The sequence below is a fragment of the Marmota marmota genome, unplaced genomic scaffold (genome assembly GCF_001458135.2).
Source record: "Marmota marmota marmota unplaced genomic scaffold, marMar, whole genome shotgun sequence".
NCBI classification, from domain to species: domain Eukaryota; kingdom Metazoa; phylum Chordata; class Mammalia; order Rodentia; family Sciuridae; genus Marmota; species Marmota marmota.
The window spans coordinates 27,339,875-27,347,511 of NW_026000242.1; the positions used below are offsets into that span (position 1 = coordinate 27,339,875).

The following is a 7,637-nucleotide window of genomic DNA, read 5'->3' on the forward strand; positions in this document are numbered from 1 at the left end:
CTTCCCCAACTCACTTTCTCTGTATCTCTTCCATGTCAACTGATCCCAGCTTCTCCCTTAGTACCAGCTGAGCAACCTTCCTTTCATTAAAAAAAAAAGTTATCTTCAGAGACTATAACTAATAATCGTTATAAGTCCCAGAATATCCAGCATCCTTTGTTGTCTTAGGAGTCCACCTTCATCTCTCTGGTTAAAATTAGTTTCTTCCCTGCTGGTAGAAGACTAAACACAGCCAACTTTGAGAATGGCCATTAATGACTGGGGTTAGATCTAATAAGACTTTTAGCAGTTGTCACTAGCAACCACTATAGGAGATTTAAAATCCTATCACTCAAGTCAGCTAAAATTAAAACTGCAAACATTTCAAATTTTCCTTAAGGCTAACACTTCAAACATTATACAGATAGTGTAATGGCTAAGAATGGAGGCTTTGGAGCTAGGCCTCCTGTCCAAATCCCAACCCTCTCTCATATTAGCTGTGTGACACTTGGCAAGTTGCTTAACTTCTGTATGCCTAGACTTTCTTGTCTGAAAAATGAGTACATTAATAGTGCCTATCTCATTATAATCATATACTATATAAGTAAAGTAATTTAAGATTGTTAGAACATTGCTTAACATATGAAAAGCCCTCAGTGAGTGTTATCTATTATCATTATTTTTAAAATGGTACTCTGAATAGTGTTTCCAGAGCTCTGAAAAATACATGAGCAAAGCTCAGGCAAATTATATAAAAAAAAAAATCAAACATTTGCCAGGGTTTGTGTGGGAAGGAGAAAAAGGGAAAGGAACGTCTAGAAGATAGAATCTTCATAAATTCCTTTAACTCTTACAGTGATATAGGGATTATATTCATATTCTTGAGTTTTTTCTTACCTTCTCCCTGGGGCTGTGGTAGGTTTTCAATAATGATTGCAGAATGAATGAAAGAGAGAATGGATAGAGGATTGAGTACATGAATAATTGGATAAGTGAGCTAATGAACAAATATGTGGACCACTGGTACTAGAATGAACTGAACAGCCATGTCCCCTTCCGTGGTTTTTGATGCTCCATTTTGTCATGCTCAGTATCTTCACTCAGATACTCAGGTCTGCTATGTTCCAGTCTCTTCCAAATTAAGAAAACTGAAGATCACTATATTCCACCTTCTATCTTCTTTTCACACATACCCAAAAGTAGGGTTCTTGGCCTTTGACTGTGCTTTCTGGGCTACTTTGTGACTTTGCCTCTGTTTGGTTTTACTCTGAGGTCTGCAGGTCTTCCTCATTACTGGCCACAGATTTCCAGGAAGGCAAAATAGGAGCCTACCTGTCCAACATAGAGGAAAATAGGTTCTGGTGCTGTTCTGGGAAGAACAGATGGTGCTTCATGATTCCTCTTTCCAGAAAAACTGGAGGACACTCACAGACTAGAACATTCAAAGGTAGCAGAACTGAATTTTTTTGCAAAAACCTTGGATTCAGTTTTCAAGGTAGAATTTCTGTGTGAGGTTATGGAGTGTTGGCATACCTTCTGGGTATTTCTGTGGTGCACTGACTCTGTGAGGTAATTCCTGTTTTTGTGACATGTCATTTTCATGAAGCACAATGTTCTGATGGTACAAGATCATGTGTGGCATATAACTTAAGAAATACATCAGGAGTGACATGGCCCAGTGGCTTCCCTACACTTTCTCTATGATACTGCAAGTTGAGGTCAGCTATACGTGCAATTTGGTTAGACCAAGGTAGATCCCACAGGGTCAGGGAGGAAGGAGGCTTGTCACTTGTACCTGTACTTGCACAAGTCACAAAGTTGGTACTTAATTAATTCACAGAACACAGTGAATTTGGATTGTAACAATTCTAACAACTTATTGCTATACTCATGTTCCTTTTCCTATTTCTTTCAGCTACCAAAGAGGAAGTGACAATCAGGGATAAAGAAAGAGGAGGGGCTGGGGTTGTGGCTCAGTGGTAGAGCACTTGCCTAGCATATGTAAGGCACTGGGTTTGATCTTCAGCCCTAAATATAAATCAATAAATAATAAAAGTCCATCAACAACTAAAAATATTTTTTAAAAAGAAAGAGGAATTGTTAATAACTATATACCAAAGTGTTGTGTCAAATGTCAAGTGTTCACTGTTGTGTTAGTTCAATGACAATTATTGTTGTTTATAAAATTGGCAGAATGTACGAATCTAGTATATAGAGCTACCCTCATGACAGACAAGCCCAGTTAAAATTAGCTTGACACACTGACTCCAACAAAATAAAATGTAATATGGATCAATGTAAAATCCTACCCTTAGGCCCAAATATTGAAAAAAAAAAAGTGAGGTTATAGATTGTAGCTATTCAGAGAGCTGTCATTGGGTCAGACAAACCAGATTTGAAGTCCATTTCTACCACTTACATTGTTGGTCTAATTGTTAGACCTCTGTGAGACTCAGATTTCTCATATGCAATATTGGTTGAGTATACTAGCCTTAAAGGATTATTTAAGTATTTTGTACAAATTAATGTTTATTAAGTATCTAGAACTTTAGTCAATTCTCAGTGAATTATTTCTCATCCTTTCCCCACCCCACTGGCTTCTCTATCCCTCCAGAGGGTCTCATGAGCTCCAAGAGAGGTACATTTTTTGTTTTTAATCACAACGTGAATCACAACAAGGAGTCTGTGTCACTTCCACTTCAAGATGTGTTTTCACTTCCTTTAATTATTTATATGACTTAGGACTTTGACTCTTGGCCATTGTTTAGCCTATTCCTGATTCCCATGCTGTTTCTTGACTTCTTTCTCCATGATATTCTCCCTGATATGTCCTTAGTTTTTGCAGGGTGTCTTCCTGTGGAGAAGGCTGAGATGAAGTGTTCAGGCCTTGGGACTAATACTAACAGCAAGCAGTGCAGTGACTCTCTGCAATGCTGTTGTCAAGGTTGTTTTAATGCTATCTCCAAAAACTTCCACTCCTGTGGCAAAAGGGAGGGTAAAATGGTGTGTGTGTGTGTGTATGTGTGTGTGTGTGTGTGTGTGTGTGTGTGTGTATGGGGGCAGGGTGAGTTGGCAGAGAGAAGAGAAAGGAAAGAAAATGTAATTGCACTCAAGTATGGTACAATTTTGTAATTTCTCTAAATGCAATTACAAAAAAAAAAAAAAAACAGGCAACTGGGATGCGGATGTGGCTCAGCAGTAGGGCGCTTGCATAGTGAGCAAGGCCTTGGATTTGATCCCCAGCATTGTCAAGAAAAAAACAAGAAGCAAAAATATAGGCAACTGAAATCTGCAGATAATTATGGCTTAAGTAATATCTTATGCTATAAAATTTTTACTCAGACTGCATTAAAAAGTCCATTATAGGTACCTCATCCCAAATAATGTATGTAGTTAGGGACTGCCTGGCCCAGTAGAAAAGATTCAGGAATTGGAGGCTTGGGTTTTAGTTGTTGTTTTGCTGTTGACTCTCTGTGTGACCATCAGTAATTACTCCCTGGTCCTCAGATGTCTCATCTGCAAATTGGTGATAATATTATCTACTTGGCAGCATGTGAGGAATAAATGAGACAATATATACAGATTGTCTGACACTATGAGCAGGTCTTTTTTGGTCCTAACACCTTTATTAATAAGTTGAAGATAAGGATACCTGCCTTGAAGATGTTGATGTTGCTAAAAATGAAGACATGCTTTGGACAACTATCCATGTACAGTGCTTGCGTCCAGGAGTTCATGCTTAGTAAACATCTAATCTAGCAGACAGCATGACATGGCAGAATCTGAGAAGCCTTGGGGCTTTTGATTATGTGGAAAAAGAGGCCTGGGTCTTTATGGGTGTGTAGGAGCTTGGGCCTGAGGTTCTAGCAGGAATCAACATTAATAACAGAAATTAAATTCCTGAGACCTAGAGATCCCACAGGGTCAGGAGGAAGGAGGTTTGTCACTTGTACCTAAACTTGCACAAGTCACAAAGTTGGTACTTAATTAATATTTGTACTCAGCCAAGGAAACAAGAAAGGAAGTCTGTCAGTCTTGACCTCATAAAGGTGGGGTATATTCTCTGAGAAATAGCAGAGCTGAGTTCTTTCCTTTAATTTTTGTTTTGTTTTTTATTGGTACATTATAGATATACATAATAATGGGGTTAATTTTGACATAATCATAAATCATATAATAATTTGTTCATTCCCAGTCTCCAGTCCTTCCCCTTTACCCTCCTCCTTCCCCTGACCCCCCCCCCTTTAATGGTCTCTCTTCTATTTATTTATTATTTTTTTTCATGCTTGTAGATATTATTTTCATTATTGGGAGAAGGGTAATCAAAATATAAGCATTCTTCTTCTCCTTTGTTAAAATTCAAATAATACCACTCTGTTAAATGCAAAAGGCCCTCTCAGTAATGGACATTTTCTGATGTAGTATTGTAAGAGGTTGCTTTTAATCTTGAAGAAACCAAGTCTCTTCCCTAATCAGGTTTTTTTGGTTTTTTTTTTTTTCATTTCTATGATTGGTTTGCTGAACAAACCCTTTGAGTCCATTTTGTATTGGCTAACACTCAGTCATAGTTCCCTGCATGCAATTCATCCCATTCCAGTGTGCGCAGGCACATCAAACCCAGGGCTGCTCTGCATTCCTCACAGCTCACAGAAGCCCCAGGCAAATGAATCTAAAGCATATGACCCACTGCTTGAGAGTTGCAGCTTGAGTTGCTGATGAATTTCAATAATAAACTTAATAAAACCTTCAGTTTTCCTCCAAAGGATTAGCTAAAGAGGCCAGGAAGTGATTCGCTGGAAAGTGATGTTCTAGGTGACCATAACCAAGGCCTAGTTTTGAAAAAGCACTATGGCTATCTATTTGCTTTTGAAATTGGATTTTGACAAACTTCAGGTAAAAAAAAATCACTCCAAAAGTATCTGTATTTTATTTACATACAACCAATATATCATATTTGCAAACAGGATTGAATTTTTATTCAATTCCTTCATATAAGGTCTATATTTTAACTGGTGGGTAATTTAGATGTTTTTCATAGAAATACTATTCCCAGGCAGTTTGAATGGCACATGTTTGTCTCCTCACAGAAAATGAATATAATTTAAACCTTAATAAACAACATGAAGATTAAGATCCAGTATTAACAGTTTCATGCAGATATAGGAATAATACAATATGAAAAAAAATCCAGTAATAACATCTGTCTGGGAAGCATATCAGTTAGTTATTCAACTGCCTATCTGTATATAATACAGCTGCTGGAGAACAGAAAGCAAATATGATCTGAAGGCCTAGGAAAGGAACCCTGACTTCTAAAACATTAACCATTGCTTATTGCTTCTATTGATGTGCAATTCCTATATGGGGTTCATTTCTTTCCTTTCAAAACCACTGATTTTTGTAGTAATATTTAACTTTCTTCTTTAACCCTCAGAGAACTGGTATATTTGGGAAACTAAGCAAACAGAAACAAAAACACCTAAAGCATGTATCTTGGCCCAAAGTCTCCAGAAGATTAAAGTACAAGAATAGTCTATAATTTGTTACATAAGTAACTGTATTCCATATTTTCTTAAAAGAAACATTTTTCTATACATATCCCTTTAATTTCTTTCCTCTAATTGCTCTGGCCAGTGTTTCAAGAACTATATTGAATAGAAGTGTGAAAGAGGGCATCCCTGTCTTGTTCCAGGTTTTAGAGAGAATGCCTTCAATTTTGCCCTTCAGTGGATGAATGGATAAAAAAATGTGGCATATATACACAATGGAATTTTACTCAGCAATAGAAGAGAATAAAATTATGGCATTTGCAGGTAAATGGATGGCATTGGAGAAAATAATGCTAAGTGAAGTTAGCCAATCCCCCCAAAAGGAAATGCCAAATGTTTTCTCTGATATAAGGAGGTTGACTCATAGTTGGGTAGGGAGGGGGATCATGGGAGGATTAGATGAATTCTAGATAGGGAAGAGGGGTGGGAGGGAAAGGGAGGGGGCAGGGGATTAGTAAGGATGGTGGAATGTGATGGACATCATTATACAAAGTACAAGTATGAAGACATGAATTGGGTGTCAATTTACTTTATATACAAACAGAGATATGAAAAATTATGGTATATGTGTGTAATAAGAATTGTAATACAAAAAAACCCAAACAAAATACATGTATGAAGACATGAATTGGCGTAAACATAATTTTTATACAAAGATATGAAAAATTGTGCTCTATATGTGTAATAAGAATTGTAATGCATTCCACTGCCGTGCATTTAAAAAAATAAAATCAATTAAAAAAAGAAAAATAGACTTAAACCATGTGCCAAGTTTTAAATTACATCAATAAAATGCTAAAATAACCAACCCCAAAAAAAGCATTTTCTTTGGTTTCTTGTAGTTTTCCAGTCGGTCTATTTTTGTCTCTTCCACTTTCTCTGTAATGAGCTCCTTGGTCTCTTTCATCCTGTCCTGCAGATACTCCTTGACAGGTGGCCATGTCAACATGTAGCTATGAGTAAGCAAATACTTCATAGTAAAGGGCATTCCTCCCAAGGTCATGTTATAGTGGGCAGGTGTTGCAATCTTAAACATGGCATACACTATTAAGGCATTTCCACCCTGGGAATTTTTCAGGATGTTTGCTATACTGTCAAGTAGCTTAAGAGACTCTAGAAAAGGAATGGAAATAATTTCTTTTATGGCTGCATAATAAAATGTTTCAAGCTAAATACCAGAAATTCTTAGATGTACAGGAATCAAAACTTTCCCATGTTGTTTAAATGTTGTTTTTTTTAATTACTGATAAAGACCAATAGATTTGTCTTGTAAAGGATCAAGATCTTCCTTTTTTCCCCAAAGAAATTCCTCTGGCTGAGGCACAGGATGATAAAACTCTTTCAGATAAAACATACTGCTCACATTGTTGATGGCAAAGGACCCTCAATGGGGTAGCTGAGCACCCAGTGACTTCCTTTCCTTTGCAAGGTACTGGGCAGTAAGTAAATGTAGCCACTGCTTTTGAGGGCCTTGAACCCTCAATTAGTGATTCAGCATTATTCAAAAGTAATAGTGCTTTTATGTTCTGATGGTGTGCAAAGAAACCAGGTTTCTGTGGACCCAAGCACGCCCTATGTGCCAGCCGAGTCACAGCCTGTGGTATGTTCCATTGCATTTTGAACAATGGTGATGGATTTCAGTTTCTAGAGACTAGACTTCCATCAAGGATTTCTGGGCATGAAAATCACTCACATCAGGAATTGACTGAAGGACTATGATTTTTCTCTCAGCTACATGACCTTGGCAGTTACTTATTTCCTTATCACCTAGGACACAGGGACTGTGAATCCCAAGGCACAATCTGTACAACAGTACCTTGAATACCATGACAGTGTAACTCAGCAGAGCCACCTGGAAAGGCATAGGCCAGAGTGCCAAATCTGCAGAGCTCAAGTGAACAATTGGCCCAAGCCCTGAGCCATGCCCATAACAAATGTGCTCCAGCCGCCTGTGCCTCTTTGGTGCTGCCTCTCTGCATTATTTTTAATTGGTTCTTTATAGTTACACATATAAGTGGCATTCATCATAATGTATTCAGACATTATGTTATTTGTTTGTGAGGTTTGTTTATGAGATGTTCCCCACAATTTTTCTGAGATGAAATGACT

General features: G+C 37.5%; 1 pseudogene; it reads right to left on the reverse strand.

Annotated features, from left to right (window-relative positions):
- Positions 1–6,164: 6,164 nt before the first annotated feature.
- LOC107145735 lies at positions 6,165–7,144 on the reverse strand (annotated as a pseudogene).
- Between the last annotated feature and the right edge of the window lie 493 nt (positions 7,145–7,637).